The sequence below is a fragment of the Anabrus simplex genome, chromosome 7 (genome assembly GCF_040414725.1).
Source record: "Anabrus simplex isolate iqAnaSimp1 chromosome 7, ASM4041472v1, whole genome shotgun sequence".
NCBI classification, from domain to species: Eukaryota; Metazoa; Arthropoda; class Insecta; order Orthoptera; family Tettigoniidae; genus Anabrus; species Anabrus simplex.
The window spans coordinates 279649091-279669306 of NC_090271.1; the positions used below are offsets into that span (position 1 = coordinate 279649091).

A 20216-nucleotide genomic window follows, 5' to 3' on the forward strand; every position below is an offset into this window, starting at 1 on the left:
CAGGATTTGGACCCAGGCCCTCTGGGCAAGAGGCAGGCATGCTACACCTATACCGTGAGGCCGGTCTGGAATTTAGGGGTTATTTATTATTTATTTATCGTATGGCATATACAGTATATACAGAAACAAGAAGGCAAGTACATTATATTTTAATGTCCAAAGATGTTATCCATTCTAGAGCCTCTGTATTGGCCTCTAGAAAATCAAACCAATCTCCAGAGTAGGCTCTTCTGCTACACTCCTTCACAATGTGTTCGATGGTTTGAAAAGGAGCACCACCGTCGCACACAGAGGATTGTATCTTTCCCCATTTATACAGGGACGCAGCACAGACACCATGACCACATCGAATCCTATTAAGGATGGTCCAAGTTCTTCTTGGGAGATCAGATCTCAAATTAGGTGGGAAGAAAGGCCAGAGATGTTCACCTGTTTTTGAGATCCAATCTTCCTTCCATTGGGCATAGGGGTTGAAATTGTCTTCTGTAAGCTTCAGAGCAAACTTAACTGGCAGAATTTAGGCGTAATGCTACCATACAACCACACCACCATTTCATTTTGCAAGTAAATAAAAACTACCACCACTTTCATTAATTTGGTTCTATTTGTTACTATTAGTATTTTTAAATTTATTACTTTGCTTATTTAGCAACAGCAGTTAAAATTGTATGAATAAATTTGTAATATTTGCTTTATGTCCCACGAACTACTTTTTCGGTTTTCAGAGACGCCGAGGCGCCGGAATTTAGTCCCGCACGAGTTCTTTTACGTGCCGGTAAATCTACCGACACAAGGCTGACGTATTTGAGCACCTTCAAATACCGCCGGACTGAGCCAGGATCGAACCTGCCATGTTGGGGTCAGAAGGCCAGCGCCTCAATCGTCTGAGCCACTCAGCCCGGCTATTAATAAATTCACCATTAATATTTTTATCCTTAATGTATCATAGAGTGTACACTTATTCTTTCTTGAAAGTGGTTAAATATTAGTTATGCTTTCTCTTTCGCTTGTGCAATAGTGGATACGCCGTGCAGGAGAAATGTAGGATTCATAACTTTAACACATTTATTCATATAAGAATCTCTATTTTTTTTGGCATGAAATAACAAATTTAAAAATGGGTCTTAGATGCAAGTAAATACGGTAATTCAATTTAATTCCTGATATTCTGAGAAAAAGGGAAGGAGTGTTAAATTTCGAATTTAAGAAAAGTTAATTTATTTCAAGATGGACATTACAGAATTTTTATTTCAAGATGTCTTGATACAGAGGACATGACAATGCTAGTGAAGGAAGAAAGTAAGGTTGTCACAGGCATCTGTAAATCCTCTAGATAAGGGTCACTATACAGAACAGATAAAAGGCAATCAGAAAATTAATTCAGTAATGCCCTTTAACAGTGGTTAAATTGAATTGTTAAGTGAAATAATTATGCAACTTATCCTAGCACACTCTACAGATATTAAAATACCAGGAAAATATCTGACAAAGTGTAATAAGAAACATAAACCTCTCTTGTAAAAAACACTATCTGGTTTCAGTTTTCCAGAAACCAATGATATTTTTTTAAACTCAAACTGTTTTTTCTTAAGATAAGTTCAACCAAAAATCACTCAAGTAATTTTTATAACACATGGCAGATTCCTAGATTCACAGACAATTATTACGACTTCAAATCTTGTGTTTATCCAAGACATGATGCAACAATGTACATCAAGACAAGGCCATGAAGATGGCTGCAGGGAGGAGCTCTTGGCTACAGCTACTGGAATAAAAGGAAATTAACAAGCCATTAGAAAGAAAGTTCACAGATTGTAAAATTATTTTTTGTAAACATATTTGATATATCAGCTTGTTAGGAAAAATAAATTAATATATTACTGGTATAAACACAAGTCATGATCAAAATAAAACAAAGAGAACAGGAAAGTAGCTAACAATTACAGTAAAGTTGTCATATACATATTATATTTGTAATTAACTGCAATCAATGATCACACAGTGAATAAACACAATAATTGTGAAACCATTCCATCATTTGAAGATTTTTTTTCTTTTCAAAATGCTATGTATTCGGGGCATCAACCTAGAAAGATCTTTTGCCCCTAATTTGGACCATATGTTACGACATAATTTAATCTTACAAAAACTGTTTATTCCACCTATTCAATACTTTATGCTATTTGCAATGCCTATATTTACAATACAGTGAGTCGTTAGGGACTAGTTTCGACCCTACTTGGGGTCATCATCAGCCATCATTAGATAAGTCCACAATTTTGTTGAATGTCCTAAAACATTACGTTCCTATTAAACAATAAAACTAATGCTGTGAGCTATATGAACAATATAACAACATACGTTATGATGTATGATTGAACTGAACCAAGCGCTATGGTTCTTAAATATTACATAAATGTTAAAATATTATGTGACACAAATTCAATACATTGTGATAAAAGTATAAAAATTCGTTAAAAATGTCTGAATACAAATACACAAATGTTTCTAGTAGGTTCTGTGAGCTGTAGTTTGATTGTGATTATTATTATTATTGATTTAAGCCCACAAAGGAGCACTGATGACTAGTTCTTCCTTGATGATCTTCGTTCCCAATATCTCTTGAGCCTTGCTGATAATTTCTCCTTTATCTCCTGTAAAATGGGCTTCCGACTTCTGGGGACTCTAGGTGGTGGGGTCCAAGATTGTACCACAGCACAAAATTTGGAACGATCTATATCAATGTCTGAAATCCCAGCCGAATCCAAGTCCTTCTGTACTTCATTAAATCACAATCTTCCAGTCTTGTAGCTTTTAACCAAAGAGAAGATCATCTTGGTAAGCCTGTTGCTGTCCATCCGTTGTAGGTATCCGTAGAACTTAAGCCTCCTACGTCGCATGCTGGTATTGGCCGATTCTAACTCTAAGTATCAAGTAGGTGGCTTTTTAGATTAATTTGTTGATTACACTCATCGATACGGCCATGAAGTGGACAGCTTGCAATACGATTCTGTCGATACAGCTCAGAGTTCGATGTAAGTCTATAGGTTCCACCTGGGAGCAATCTCGGTCCATGAATTTTCCTGAGGATACGTCTTTCAGCTTTCTCTAGATCATCCATGGTGCCTTTTTTGTTCATCAGGAGGGTCTCTGAGGCGTACAAAAACTGCTGTCTGACAACATTTTTGTAATGACAGATCTTAACATTTTTCGAAATGCACCTCTTATTGTAATGGTTGTAGGATAGATGGTATGCTGCATTGAGTTTGTTACATCTTGGGGTGTACCCATTCACCAAGATAGCGGAAGCGATTGACTCTCCCAATCGTTCCATGTATGGTCGTCAAAGGAAGGTTTCTGGGATGCCGAGTCTCGAAGTACTTAGTTTTGTCATACGATATGTGTAATCCTGCCTTCACTGCTATCTCGTGTAGGGCTTCGATAGCAATGACAGCATCCTTAGGGTTGTTGGTTAGGATTGCAATGTCATTTGCAAATGCTAGACACCTGATCTCAATCTTTCGGGTCCTGGCTCCAATGGTAATTGTCCAGTAAAATCCTTGATACCACTTTGTATGCTACTGATAGCAGAGATATCCCTCGGTAGTTGTTGACATCACTGCGGTGGTCACCTTTTTCATGTAAAGGGTGTATGATAGCTGATTTCCAGTCATCAGGGATCCTGCCAGTCTCCCAGCAGTCGATCAAGATCTGGTGTATGGCCTCTGTGATCTTATTTCCACCTGCTTTTAGAGCTTCTGCAATGATGCCATCTTCCCCCGGCGCCTTGCAGTTCTTAAGATGTCCGATGGCATTAGCAACTTGCTGCATTATTGGTGGGTTAGATGGGAGGCGTATCTCTGGAGGATCTTCAACAGGTAATCTTTCTGTGGGCTCTTCGCAATTGAACAACTGCTCAAAGTAGTTTGCTGAAAGTACCACGTTCCGGCGGTTACAGGTGACCAACTTCCCGTCTGAAGTCTTAAAGTGAAGACATTGTGGTTTATAACCCAAGAGTTCCTCTTTGAAGGCCCCGATAAAAGTTTCTGGTGTTGTACATTTTGAATTCTTCATCCAACTTCTCCAGTCTTGACTGATCGTAAGATCTTTTCACACGTCTGATGGTCTTACTCGACAGTTTCTGCATTTCATTGACTGAGTAAAATTTTCGGCACTGGCGCAGAGGGTGATTCAGATAACTTCCATCAAGTCCATGTAATGTGATTTGCAAGGGTTTATTAATGGAACTGTGCAAATTGAATATGAGCAAGTCCTTGAATATCTTCTGGGAAATGTAAGTGAACACTGTGCGTAGTGGTTTGAGTAGATGGAATTCTCAGTCCAACGAGGAAAACAAACGAAAAAAGAGAAAGCCAGAGATAACGCAAAATTCACGAAGAAAACCCACATGTTGTACACCACCAGCCAAGCTACACACACTGCCACGCAAAATGAATCTCTCTTCATTTCATTTTTATCCTTTCTTCCAGAAGTTGGCACTCTTGACTGTCATGAGATGCCTGGCTGGAGAAATGGAGGCAGCCTGTGATATCACTAGACTGATGATACCAATCCCATAATAATCATAAATTATTCTCAGGATGTTAGGCCGTGTAGTAATTATTATTGTACAAAGACATGTTTCAAACCTGCAACTAGGATTGTCTTCAGAGCAATAACAAAGATGAATGAAAGCTGCTAATGGCAATTATCACTCCATAGTAACTACTCAAGACAGAAAGACCCTGTTAGAAATGTCGTTCATTCCATGGCCTCCAGAGTCAAGGAGAAAGATTTTGGGTTAACCATGATGTACTCAGTATATAGCCGTCCCTTTTGTTGAAATTATTAGGGTGTTCCACCATTTCTATTGCCTCACAAACAATTCCAGGTGTATATCGTTTCTCTTCACAATTAACAGATGTTGCATCAAAAGTGATTTGATAGTCATTATGTATGGCATGTTCTGCCGCAGCAGACTTCTCTGGCTGGCAAAGTCGTAAGTGCCCACGATGTTTCTTAATCCTCATCGCTACCTTCCTACATGTTTCGCCAAAATTAACTGATCCACAGGAACCAGGAATCATACAGATTCCAGCATAATTTAATCTTTAGCAGACTGCAAGCAATTGCCTATGATTATATTAGGTTTACAGACTGTCTTCATGTTTGCCTTCTGAGAATATCGCCAATCCTCTCCGTGAATTTAACCCTACGTATAACCGCGGCGGCTGGCACGACTTTAGCCGTACGTATGGCAAGAAGGCCAGACGCAGAGGAGAATGACGTGACAATCCGTCTTTTGACTTAAGACTGTAGCACTTCATCAATCTGTTTCATTGACTAGCCATTGGTCAGGACTGTTCTATTTAACCCGCCAGTGGTTGCTACATGAGCAAAATGCTCACAGTCATTGAAAATCATCTGCTCTTTTATACAGCATGTACTTTTGAACTTGAGCCCTGATGTACCTTCGCACTGCAATTTTGAGAGGACGGATGCATTGAAAGGCACATCTGTGACCTTGAGAAGGGATAGTGAGGGAGGAATTATCAGCGCCAACGGTGAGCATTTTGCTTCATGCGCGACCAGTCACGCTGGCGCTAATTTCAGTGTGGGTTATAGTTTTGCTATTGCTGTATGTTGTTTCACAAGTTGAAACAGTTCTTTGCAACTAATTGTATTAATGTGTTGTGGCTTCACGTCGTGATATTTAAGCTTGGTTTGATGAAATTCCTAGTGATCAACTCGAGGGCGAAAACACTGACTCGGACTGTGAAAGTGAACACAGCGAACATAATAAGGCCTACGGATACTGACAAGTCCAAGCCAGAAGAACGTGCTGATGGAGCCATACATGGAGAGCAATCTGTAGCTGGCGAACATATGCTGGAGGCAAATGAGAATGTATTGTTTAGTGACAATGCTCATATAAGGAAAGAAAACGTGACAAACTGGGGCAGATACCCACCAGAAGAAATCCACGCTCACGTACTTGTGCTGAAAATATAGTGACTCATCCTCCTTTTGTAAAGAGAATTGCGAAAGATGCACACACTATTTTAGAAAGTTGGGAATTGTTTTTTCCAGATACAGTTATAACCATTTGAGATTTATTACTATTTGTAATTTTATTTGTAATTTTTAGGGTTCTTTATAACCATCTGAGATTTATTCTTACGTTCATTTAATGTGTTAATACATTTACTCTTGAAATCGGTTGGTATTTAATATGTAAACATGTCATATCATACCGTGAGACTTTTGCTCAACACGCGACCACTCGTTACTTTCATCCTAGCGACCACTGGCAGGTTAAGAATTCAAGTTTACTATTTAACTTATGCTTCTCACAAACCTCCCTTGTTCACAGGGTATTAAACACAGCAGGCTTTTCGCATTCCCCTGTCTGAATGTAAGATGCTAAAAGGTTTGTTTTTTCACCTATTCAATACATATAAACTTTATAAATTAGGAATTTATTATTGATTCCACTTGAGACATGTTTCGCCCTTCATTGAGGGCATCATCAGTCAAATTATCACCTCAAGGCAAAAAATCAGGTACCTGGTTAGTAGTTGACATGCACAAATTAATACATATTATTAATACACATACAAAAATTAAGTATGGGAAATAGTTGTACAAAAGTGATGGTTGAACACAGAGGTTTATAGATGAAAAGTCGGCACCAATGCGTAAAATTAAAATAGTAGAGTTCGGCAGTGGTGCTCTGGAGAACAGTTGATGCAATCATAGGAAAATATAAAGTTTGAAAATAATTTACATTATAACAATTAAGGGAGAAAAGGTGTAGTGTTCGGCGTCAATGTTTGTAACCAAAAATTAATGTCAAAGGTTGGTAACTATACAGTATTTACATTGTTCAATTGAACAGTTGAGATAAAGTTTTAAAAAATATTTACATTATAACATTCAGCGTAAATGTTTGTAATAAAAACTAATGTCAATGGTTGGTAACTATATAGTAATTACATTATCTAATTGACCAGTTGAGAATTTACAATTATATACATAATTACGCAAGAGCAGCTTGGTGCGTAAGGATAAAAAATTCTAGTACCAAATGCGTCCTGATGTTTTAGAGGTTGGAAGAAGGAATTAGCATTGGCATTTCAGAAATATGTAGAGCGGTTTATTTTAGTTAAAATCACCGGGGGTAGGGAAACATTTCATAGCCAGATGAGGTTTTATAGGCATCAAGCTGAAAGTTGTCTGGTTGCAGCGCCGAGATCGGTACGGAGACTGGTCAGTGTGGATGGAGATTCATGGGTATTCCGTGCGTTTGAATGGCAACAATGGTGACAGTTATTAGTGGGTAATTGAGTGGGTAACCGACTGAGCCTCCTTCATAGTCCACCAATACTCATCAACAATTACCTCTCAGCGACACATCAGATAACTTCCACTTCATACAATACAACTTTCAACAACACGCCGGAACCCAGCGCACATCGCCACGAATATGGCGTGCCACTACGGCTCCTCTTCGCAGTCAGAATGAGAAGATGCCTCACCCCAGCTATAACGCTCTGACTCTGCAGTTGCCATATACATTCTAATCTCTCCACCGCAGTTCACAACACAAGCAACTCCATTCTATCTCACCAGACCAGTAAAAAACAATAACTTCATCCCGAAGTCCGCCATACTTTATTCCACGGAACAATATCAATTTGACTCACCGGCATCTCACACCGATGTCTTCACATCACATTCGATGCTACAGAAGTCAACTAAAAGAATAAGCGAAAGTTTCAACCCGCAACATTTTCCTAATTAGCAATTACCCACTAATAACTGTCACCATTGTTGCCATTCAAACGCACGGAATACCCATGAATCTCCATCCACACTGACCAGTCTCCGTACCGATCTCGGCGCTGCAACCAGACAACTTTCAGCTTGATGCCTATAAAACCTCATTTGGCTATGAAATGTTTCCCTACCCCCCCGGTGATTTTAACTAAAATAAACCGCTCTACATATTTCTGAAATGCCAATGCTAATTCCTTCTTCCAACCTCTAAAACATCAGGACGCACTTGGTACTAGAATTTTTTATCCTTGCGCACCAAGCTGCTCTTGTGTAATTATGTATATAATTGTAAATTCTCAACTGGTCAATTAGATAATGTAATTACTATATAGTTACCAACCATTGACATTAGTTTTTATTACAAACATTTACGCTGAATGTTATAATGTAAATATTTTTTAAAACTTTATCTCAACTGTTCAAATGAACAATGTAAATACTGTATAGTTACCAACCTTTGACATTAATTTTTGGTTACAAACATTGACGCCGAACACTACACCTTTTCTCCCTTAATTGTTATAATGTAAATTATTTTTAAACTTTATATTTTCCTATGATTGCGTCAACTGTTCTCCAGAGCACCACTGCCGAACTCTACTATTTTAATTTTACGCATTGGTGCCGACTTTTCATCTATAAACCTCTATGTTCAACCATCACTTTTGTACAACTATTTCCCATACTTAATTTTTGTATGTGTATTAATAATATGTATTAATTTGTGCATGTCAACTACTAACCAGGTACCTGATTTTTTGCCTTGAGGTGATAATTTGACTGATGATGCCCTCAATGAAGGGCGAAACATGTCTCAAGTGGAATCAATAATAAACTCCTAATTTATAAAGTTTATATGTATTGAATAGGTGAAAAAACAAACCTTTAGCATCTTACATTCAGTATCTTCAATACGGATAACAATGATTTTTATCACTTCCCCTGTCTGTCCGAGAAGGGATTAAATTTTGCGATTTCACCTCTAAGTTTCGACCGAGGAGACATCTGTGGTGTTGAGGGTTCTTTAAAATCTTTACCGGAACATATCACTGAGAAGATTCATCTTGAAACCACCACTATTATCAAACATTTAGAATCTCCTCGTCCTAACCTTGCTTCCAAAGAGCGGCATACTCAAGAACTAAAAATGAACAAGGACATGGTGATCTTAAAAGCTGATACAGGCAATGATAGTGTGGGTATGAACACCACTGATTGTAATAGCAAAATTGAGGAACTTCTCAGTGATCCCACCTTTAAAGTGCTAAAGAATGACCCTACCAACACCACTGATAGGAAAATGGCATCTCTTCTTAAAGCTAGCTTGATTCCGAAAGACATTTCTTGTGGTTTGCGACTGCAGACTTGCACAGTTCCCTATCCTTATGGCCTTCCTATGATTCATAAAGACGGAGTTCCCCAGACCTGGGCAAATACCTTCGAGAACTTCTTAACCTGTACATAGGTAGTGAGGTAACCATCAGGAATTCATCTCAATTTATTGGAATTAATATCCAACATTTAGAGTATTTTATCTCCGTTAATCAGTTACGAGGACGGTTTGAAAAGTTCTCGGAATCGCCGCTAGATGTCAGTGCTAGAGCAACGAGGTTCCCGTGCAATAATCGCACATCCTTTGTGAGTGAACACGTGGCGTGTCAGTGCTCTAGCTGCAGGAGTGTAGTAGTGACGACTCTTTGTTGTTGTTGTTCCCGCGTAATGATTTGTCACAATGGAAAAAACTTATTCAAGCAGTGATTAAATACTTTGTAAAGAAAGGTATGAAAGCAAAGGAAATTCATGCCGACTTTCAGAACACACTGGGGGACTCTGCTCCTTCATTTTCAACTGTTGCCAAGTGGACCAGCGAGTTTAAATTTGGTCGGGAGAGCTTGGATGATGATCCGCGTAGTGGACGGCCAAAAAGTGTTACGACTTTAGAATTTATCGCAAAAGTGCATAAAATGGCCATGGAGGATAATCGACTGAAAGTACGGGAGATTGCTGAAGCTGTAGGGATGTCTTCTGAACGGGTATATTTTAACCGAAGAATTGGGTATGAAAAAATTATCCGCAAGATGTGTGCCGCGGCTCGACATTAGAAAATAAACGCACCAGATTGGAAATGTCCGAACAAAGTCTGGCCCGTTTTCAGTGCAACCAACAAGATTTTTTGCGCTGGTTTGTGACTACAGATGAAACTTGGGTCCACTACTATACCCCAGAGACAAAACAGCAGTCAAAGCAGTGGAAACATGCTGATTCACCACCACCAAAGAAAGCAAAGGCAGAGCGTTTGGCCGGAAAGGTCATGACCTCAGTTTTCTGGGATGCAAAAGGCATTCTGCTGATAGATTATCTTCCTACTGGCCAAACAATTATGGGGCAATACTATGCAAACCTCCTAGACCAACTACAGGAAAAGATACGCGAAACAAGGCCTGGTTTGGCAAGGAAAAAGGTCACCTTTCATCAGGACAATGCTCCGCCGCACACAAGTGTTATTGCCATGGCAAAACTTCATGAACTGAGGTACGAATTGTTGCCACATCCACCTTATTCACCTGATTTGGCACCATCAGACTTTCATCTATTCCCCAAGTTGAAAATTTTCCTCGATGGACGGAGATTTTCTATAAGGTTTGTGACTACAGATGAAACTTGGGTCCACTACTATACCCCAGAGACAAAACAGCAGTCAAAGCAGTGCAAACATGCTGATTCACCACCACCAAAGAAAGCAAAGGCAGTGCGTTTGGCCGGAAAGGTCATGACCTCAGTTTTCTGGGATGCAAAAGGCATTCTGCTGATAGATTATCTTCCTACTGGCCAAACAATTACGGGGCAATACTATGCAAACCTCCTAGACCAACTACAGGAAAAGATACGCAAAACAAGGCCTGGTTTGGCAAGGAAAAGGGTCATCTTTCATCAGGACAAGCCGAATTGGAGAGGTATTACGCAGGCCTGGAGGAATCACATTTTCGAGATGGGATCAAGGCATTGGAACATCGTTGGACCAAATGCATTAGTCTACAGGGAGACCATGTTGAAAAATAAAAGCAGTTCCACCGAGGTAAGATACTTAATTCTAGTACATTCCGAGAACTTTTCAAAGCACCTACATACATTCTGCTTTGAATATCAACAAAATTTCTGAGAACAGTAATGTTCTTGTACAGTCATTTTCTACAGTATTCAAATATCATGACAGAAAATTTGACACACGTCACACGAATGATCCTCCAAACAGTTTCCCCTCCTCTTCCTCTCCTTCCCCTCTCCTCTATTATCTTCTCCAACATGCCATAGTCAGCTATTACTCTCACACTAACAGCTACATAAGGTTAAGCTTCTTTTCTTGTTTTTCTATTTTCGATCTCATTAAAAAAAAAGATCCATCTAAAGTCTTTCTTGTAGATAACCCCTACCATCGCCCTTATGGACGGACCTGATTTGATTTTCTTAAACATTGGGATATCCCTCAGCCAATGTAACAGCATTTATAACTTAGGGAAGATCAATCTACCCTTTCAAGCATATATATATATAAATATAAATAAAAGACAATATATTTTTCATGTGTTTCAACAATCAGAATAGTAACCTATTCGACAATGTGATTTTTTAACAAAAATTTTAACGTTTATGAGAAATGTATAAAAAAAGCAGTGTAGTTCCTAACATGCATGTTCTCACAACTCACTCTTTTTAGAGTACCAACAGATAATGGTATTTATGTCACCTTTTATCTGATTAAGTTTTTGGATACAGACTACAAAGAATATTGTTTAACAACTGTTTACGTAAGTTGTGTTTTTTATTATCATTTGTAGTCCCTAACTTATTGGGATCCAACTCCATTGGACTGTCATTTTATCTGATCAAGTGTTAAGTATTAGATACAGACTAATGAACATTTTAAATGTGCATGTGTGTTTTTGCGACCATCTATGGTCCTAGCTTCTTGGGATTTAACCCCTTTCAACATGTTTTTATTACGATACCAGTATTTGAAATGTTACTATGTCCTTATCAAACAATGTCTTGTTGTGAATAGCTGAGGATGGCTTGTCAATTTGGCTGAAACTAGTACTATTTAATGAAAAATTGTGTATTGATTACATGGTTAAATAAAGGCTTTCAGTAAGAAAAGTAATGGATGGCGGAAGGACGGAATGTGCATAACTGTTGTTTAAGCTCTTCACACAAGCAATGTTCTTGCTCAAACGGCTCAACAGCAGGAGAAGTGGTTTGGCGCCAAAGTGAGCGATCTTTGGCGAGCGTGTCCCTGGTTTGAGGGTTGTGACCTTCAATGTTTAAGCTGGTCTTTATAATACTTCAAAGGGGCACCACGGGGTCTTGGGCCTGAGAAAATTTCATCATAAAGGAATTGGCAAGGAAGACTGGTGTCATTCATACAGCACCCCTGCCCAGTCCACCTAAGCCAATGGCCAATGATTGAGTCTTCTGCACTGTTCTTGCAGACTTTCTCAAGAATTGCAAGACTGGAAACATGGTTCTCCCATTGGACATTTAAAAGTGAACAAAGTTTCTGCTGAAGAAAATGTTCAAGTTTCTTGATATCATGGCGGTACAGGATCCAGGTTTCACATCCAACGATGTATGATGACTGCTTTATACACTTGTGAGTTTGGTATAAACCATTAGGTCTTTATTCCTAAAGACCCGTTTGTAATAAAACCAACCAAATAAGCAGCACGGAGTCTGTATCCACCTCCTCTTCTGAGGATTGCTCAAGAACCCAACAAGGATCTAAAATAGAGCGCAAAGAATGAGTGATCAATACAGCTTTATTCCTTTACTTTCCAACAAGATCACGAAAAATATTAAACCATTCGCCATAGTGTAAAATGAGTGTCTCCCTTTCTTGACAAGAAAGGTGCACTGTTATCTGAACTCCAACTGATTCAACCTTACATGTCCGTTCTGTACCATACCGTCAACGGTATTAATGAATGCACCTCATGCTTTCAGACGGCCACATTGCTCTTCGTTCTCTCATTCAACCTTCTGCAAATTCATAGCAAACTTGTTGGACAGACATCAGTTTCTCTCCGAATACAGATATGATCTTCCTGTGAATGTCGACACTGTATTTTTGCCCACAGAAAATGAATCACTATATGGACCTCCTCCCATATGCAATAACTTCATTATTTTACAATAAGTCATTGTGTCAATGTTCTGGTTTACCATCTTATGCACCTGTGAGCCATCTACCAATACGACTATGGATTAAGATGGAGCAAGCTCCGTTCCTGACAAAAGAGGGAATTTACTTTTTATTTACTCTCATACTTTCAGAAGTTCTTACAATATTACGTCGAGTTCCCTGACTGAATGGTCAACGTAAGGCCCCAAATGCAATTTCTAGTTGGGCCGAATATTTTAGTTTCATCTAACATTAGTAGACGAATATGTTTGATAGGAGTTTACAGAAGATCCTAATGTGAAGATAAAGTTGGAATTCAAGAGGAAAATTGGGGCATATATTTGTTTATACGAAGAACAATTAGGAATTGGAATAATTTACCAAGAGAGATGTTCGTTGAATATCAAACTTATTTGAAATCATTTAAGAAAAGACTAATAAACTGATAGGGAATCTGCCACATGAGCGACAGCCCTAAATTTGTATCAGTGGTTGATTCCTCTGGCTAGATTTGTTTCTCTTCACTCACACTACACCACCAACCAAAGAAACAAAAAATTTTGGACTAAATTTCTTCACATAGGGATGGTGTCAGGAAGGGCAGTCATAAAAACACAAAGTTCACAAGTGTAACATGCATCATACCTGTAATCCCAACAGCGAGGGAAAAATGTCAGAGAGAGAAGATTCCTACAATATTACTATACATTAAGAGGGAGGGGGTTATATGTTTGATTATCAAAATACAGCCCGGACACTTGCCAAGAAAACCAGCTTTCGTGCTGCCATGCTGGGCTTCGAACCCACTAACTTGAAGGTACACAATCTGTACTTTAGCCTTCTTCCATGGTAGTCTCTTTAAATCTTTCATTTTAGTTTCTTGTAAGTACTTTATGCATATACACAGTTCATAAAAATTAGGGGAACATGTTTTGTAACGTCTGGTATGTGACGTTACAATGGTCGTACAGCATACCTTCAGACCTTAGCTACTCAGGGTATGTCTATTCAAAGTTATACTCCATCTGTAGGCGTAGCCACGCATTACAGTGTCAGGTGACCCCTCAAAACAAAGTGAATAGCAGTGTGTCCGGATGTCGTTGTGAGGTACACAGACTACTGTGGTCATTTGGGCACGTTGTACGCAAACCAGCACATCCCATTAGACATCTTAACAAGGTTCAAGTCGCAAGGACCGTCACGTTGATCCAGAAAGGATAGACTTTTCGTCATGTTACTGTGGATCTCAATGTCTCTCCATCAGTTATTCAACGCTTGTGGAATCGCTACAGTGAGACAGGTCAGTTCACAAGGCGGGTTGAGATAAGGTCGTGGACGCATGACAACCCCACAGGATGACTGATATCTGACCATCTGTGCGTTGCAGCGTCATTCAGCAACTGCCAGAGAACTGCAACAAGACCTCAGGAGGGTCACTAGAGTCACGGTGTCTGACCAGAAAGTAAGGAACAGGTAAAGAGAAGTGTCCTTACGACCCAGACGTCCGGTTTGAGTGCCCCGTTTAATGCCGCAACATCGCGCAGCTCGTCTTCTGTTTGCCCGTACCCACATCAACTGGCAACTTTGCCAATGGAGACCTGTGTTGTCCACAGATGAGTCCAGATTTCCCCTGACAAGGCATCATGTCTTAGTTGTTTTCATTCTTTTCTTCATTGTGTTTTAGCATATTCTTTTAGCATCAATTATGTAAATTTTAACTTTTTGTTACTGAAGATGATTCAAATGAACTGAAACATTGTATGACTAATATTACTCCATTTAAAGGTGGAGATGTGTATGTATTGAATCTCTCCCTTTCTTAGCATTAATCCCGACTTGCAGGGTCTGCTGCTTTGCTACATCTCCTCCATTTCTGTCTGTCGTTGACATCTTCTGGTGTTAAGCCAACACTGTGCATGTCTGCCCTGATGTTGTCAGTCCATCTCTTTGCCGGTCTTCCTCGTGGTCTTGTTCCCTCTGGGCTGATGTGGAGCGCTGTTTTGGCAACTGAGTCGTCCAGTTTTCTCGTGACGTGGCCGTACCAGCGGAGACGGGCTTCCCTCACTTTGTCTATGATGGGCGCGACACCAAACCTTTGCCGGACGTCCGTGTTCCTTATGTGGTCACATCGGGTCAGACCCATGGACCATCGAAGCATCTTTATCTCCATGGTTGTCAACATTTGTTCCTGTTGTTTCGTCATGGGGCGACATTCAGTCCCATAGATCGCTGCTGGCCGTACCACACTCTTATAAACTTTTGCCTTTAGATATTAAGGCATCTTTTTATCACAGAGGACTCCAGTGACCTGTCTCCACTTGAGCCAAGCTGCATTTACCCTCATCCGAGTATCAGGAGTGGTGTCACAGTTTGAGGTGACGACGGATCCCAAGTACTTAAATTGCATGGTCTTCTGCAGGTCTTCTTCACTGATACTTATGGTACCTCTGGTTTGGGTCCACATTCCAGGTATTCTGTCTTCTGGATATTGAGGTGCAGTCCATTTTCAGCCAGTCTGTCCTTCCACGTTTGAACCTGATGCTGGAGTTCAGGACGGGTTTCTTGTGCAAGTACCACATCATCGGCATAAAGAAGGGTCCAGGGATGTGAAGTCTGTATGTCAGCTGTTGCCGTATCCATGCAGAGGATGAATAGCAATGGTGAAAGGGCAGAACCTTGATGAACACCCACAGTGATATCAAAAGGCGGAGAGATTCCAGCAGGACTCCTGACGACACTAGTGGAATTGCGATACAGAAGTTGCACCCAGCTTACATACTCTTCAGGGACGCCATGACAGCGAAGAGCTTGCCAAATAAGTTTGTGTGGGATACGGTCAAAAGCCTTTTCTAGGTCTAGAAATGCCATGTATACACTCTTCTGTCTCTCTCTGTGCTTTTCCATCAAGAGGCGTGTGGCATGGATAGCATCGATGGTACTGCATCCCTTAACAAATCCACACTGGTTTGGTGTTACAGAGACAATACATCTGAGTCTGCTGTGAAGTACACGTTCAAAGATCTTGAAAGTATGACAGAGGAGTCGTATAGGGCGATAGGTCGAGCAATCACTCACATATTAAATTTTTGTAGAGTGAAAAATATCTGAAGCCATCGCTTTTCAGTTTTCACTCAATTAATTTATAACTGTTAAGGTTCTTCAGTCTGCCGAAACTAATTTAGAATAAACAAATTTATAAACTACCTAAACTAACATTACAGAATTATACCTGAAATTAAGGTTATATTCTCCGAACCAGCTGGGAATCAAACCTGGAATCCCTTGGGCCAAAGGTCAGCATGCTAACCATTTAGGCATGGAGCTGGACACACTTTTTGATGTACTATTGTGCTTCCTCTCCTCTCACTAGTCCAGCTAAATCTAGAATGCATTGTCTCTAGCATCTTTCTTTTTCAGGTAGTTTATACATTTATTTATTTATTCAAAATCACTTTCGGCAGACTGAAGAATGTAAGTTATAAATATATTCTGCATGACAAGAAGTCCAACGAATAACACGAGAAACAACTCCTCCAGTCAGGTGCATTTTATAATTAGCATTGGACTGTAGCTACCAAAACATACTATAATGATCAACCCCTTTGTTCTCACTGTAAAATGTTATTAAGACTGTGAAAAACAATGCATGATGTTTTAAGAAGACTTTTGTGTGTGTCAACACTAAACTACTCCATCAATCATGTTTCTTTGTCTATGTATTTCACTTTGGAAATTGTAAGAGGTCTTTACTTCATGTATACTAGCTGAAGATGACCCATAAAGAGTTGAAACATCCTAATTTTACTATTTTATGAGTGTACATACAATTTAGTTTTAAGTGACTTGTATCAACATTGTATTGAACAAGTGGACCAATACGAATATGTTGTTCTACAGAATTGTATTTAAAATAAGGAACAGCTCTTTAATTGGGTTAAAAAGCTCTGTGTTAACAGCAGGATTAGAATACAATGCGCTGCTGGTATATCAGACAGCTTTTCGATCAAGGTTGGTGTCCATAAAGATTCAGCCTTGTCATCTCTACACTATTTGTATAACGGACACAATCACTCGAAACCTACAAAACAAAGTTCCTTGGAACTCACTCTATGCAGATGATGTCATGCTAGCCAGCACGTCCAAACATGATCTGCAACACTAGGTCCAAAGCTGGAATAATGCCCTCAGCAGATTTGGTCTTCGTCTTCACATCAATAGTGGATACCTACTGATGACATACCTTCCATTACTTCGGATCTCATTTATTTAGTAATAACACCAACACTGAAGTGCGAGCCAGGACATGCTGGAAGGTACGATGGAAGGAGGTAACAGGGGTGCTCTGTGACATGAGAATGCTGAGACACCTGAAGTCAAAAATATACTGTCCAGCTGATCGTCCAGAAGCTATCTATGGATTTGATTGCTGGCCAGTTATGAGAACAGTACAGCACCAACATCACGATATGGAGATGTGTATGTTGCATTGCAAAATGCGAATGAATCTCCTACCTTGACCACATTACAAATAATGCTATTTGGCAGAAGATTGACACTGCCCCAAAAACTGAGAAATTGCATGAGAGAGATCTTGAATGGTAATGAATCATGCACACAGCATCTAACACCACTGTCAATACTGCCTACAGCTGTTGGTTTTCTCAAAAAATTTGTTAACATTCTTTTCCACCTACAGCGTAATGTTATTTTTGATTGTAAGAAATTGTGTTCCTTGATCCTACACCAATAGGATAAAGGCTTAGATGAAGTTTGTTTGGTCAGTCAAGATAATCCAGGAATAATAAAATTAGAAAATACCTGAGAGAGAAAACTTAATGACAGATATTACCTGAAAAAGATACTTAATAAAAACAGAATTGACATGTTTTGTTCATGAAAGACATATCAAACACCAGCCCTCGAGCCAGAACCTCTTAGACCAAAGGCCAGTATGCTAACCATTTTTCAGGCAGCTGATACATCTCCATATAAATTAGAATGCCTATAAATGCTATCCTCTCTTCAAGCATGGCATCTCCCTAATATTTCTCTATTTTTACACCATTCTGTCTCATGGACCCCTTGCAAGTTCGCAGTATCTGCTAATTTTGTAAAAAAAAAAATTGCTACCAACCATGTATTCAAAATATTCACATTCATAGACACCAGATGGAAGTTTATATACAGGTCTATAGTCCAATCAAACTGAACTGGAGAATTGAAACTGGTATTACTTATCCAAGTAGGCCTAAGGTTTTAACAGGGACAGTACCTGAATGAGCTTCTCCTGCCAAGTTCCAATGTAGTTTAAGTTCCTTCAGGGCCATCTTACATGCCAAACTGCTTCCACATTACTTTCTTTAATTGTTTTTTACATGTTATTTGTTTTACAACTTGCATTTTTTGGGTTTGGGGACATCAACGTGCCAAAATTTTGTTCTGCAGAAGTTCTTTCAAGTACCAGTAAATCTACCGACAAGAGGCTGACGTAATTGAGCATCTTCAAATACCACTGGACTGAGCCAGGATCAACCTGGCCGAATTGAGCTCAGAAGACCAGAGATCTAACCGCCTGAGCTACTCATCTCGGCTATCCTCACTACAAATCTCAAACTCACTATCGTAGCATCTGTCAATATACTGATCTAATTCAACTAATATCCTTTGTTTTACTCCCTATATGTACACATGTTGCTGCAATATGTTTACATTCACTCAGCTGTTGGTTTTCTCAAAAAAATTATAAAAACACAAACTGTTAACATTCTGCACAGGCTACTGGTTTCTAGGAAGTATAGGAAATTCAATGGTGCCAAAAAAGAAATATGTTTAGCCCACAGACCGCAGAGGCAGACTGCCTGAAACTATAATAGACTCCACTATGCAAATTGCAAAAAAGAATTAATGTCATAGGTACAACACAATCAAAATACCAGTACCATTGCCCTTGCGCAAAGCAGCGCTGGTGTTTATCATAGTCTGTAGACGATAGTGGGCATGTCAGCAGACTGAGTAGTCATCACACAAGTCTTGCATTTATGATGGAACAAGATGGATTTTACAAAAGAAACTGAGTGGTACAAATGCAAAAACAAGTGATGTGGAAGCAGTTTGGCACGTAAGATGGCCCTGAAGTAATAAACTACACTAGACTGGGCAGCAGAAGCTCATTCAGGTACTGTCCCTGTTAAACACCTTAGCCCTACTTCGATAAGTAATACCAGTTTCAATATGTATGATGATCGTTCAGGGGCTAACGAAGTATAAGCGAAAGGAAGCATTGTATCACCAACGACTGACCGCCTGAGCCATAATGAATTTAGCACACAACTGTACCCAACGAAAACACCGGACGTAAGCAGTAGTTCCTGGCCATGACTGAGGGCCATCGTATCTTGAACATTAAAAACAAGTACAGGAATCAGACTTGAGACGGCTTGTGAGCGACTATATTACTCCTTTGGCCTCGCAAACCCAATAGAGTCAGAGTTGGAATATAACAGTTAACAAAAGGAAGGTGGATAGAAAAGGAAACCCATCTCATAGGCTAGATGATGCTCCTCTACTTGTTCCTATGATGATATTAAAGGTGCTAAATCTTACCTTCTTAACAATGTATCTATAGGCACATATGAAGTTGCCAAAAGAAGGTGAAAGAACTCTGTATGTCAACAGCTAATATTCTATATGTTGTGCATCTTTTGTCTGCCTGGTTTGTGATTGAACTGAACAGGTAGGCCCGTGGCTGGCACATGCGCATTTGAATACATTACATTTTCTCGGAAAGTACTTCTCCAATTTTCAAAATAATCACAGTGATGAATACTGTCCATAGCTTTAAAGGCTAGGTATAAAATACATACTATATGGAGCAAAATAAACAGCAATGAAATATTATTTGTGTTCGTACAGTATGTGTTCAAAATGTGCACCATCACATGCCACACATTGTTCATAATGTTTCTGAAGATTATTGAACATGTTGACGAACAAAGATTTTGTAGACAAAAAAATTATGTAATCGTGTTATTTGAACATTTTTGTTTACAATTGACTTTACGTCGCACCAACACAGATATGTCTTACGGCGACAATGGGATACGAAAAGCCTGGGAGTGGGAAGAAATCGGCCGTGGCCTTAAGGTACAGCCCCAGCATTTACCTGGTGTGAAAATGGGAAATCACGGAAAACCATCCCCTC

General features: G+C 39.5%; 1 protein-coding gene across 2 annotated transcripts in view; it reads right to left on the reverse strand.

Annotated features, from left to right (window-relative positions):
- Positions 1–1201: 1201 nt before the first annotated feature.
- bic (bicaudal) overlaps positions 1202–20216 on the reverse strand; it is a 36525-nt gene continuing 17510 nt past the window's right edge. The window contains exon 2 of one of the 2 annotated variants that reach the window (XM_067151693.2): positions 1202–1762. The gene's annotated coding sequence lies outside the window, so the exon portion shown is untranslated. Of the gene's footprint in view, positions 1766–20216 lie in introns of both variants that reach the window. The other variant, XM_067151692.2, reaches the window with a different exon arrangement.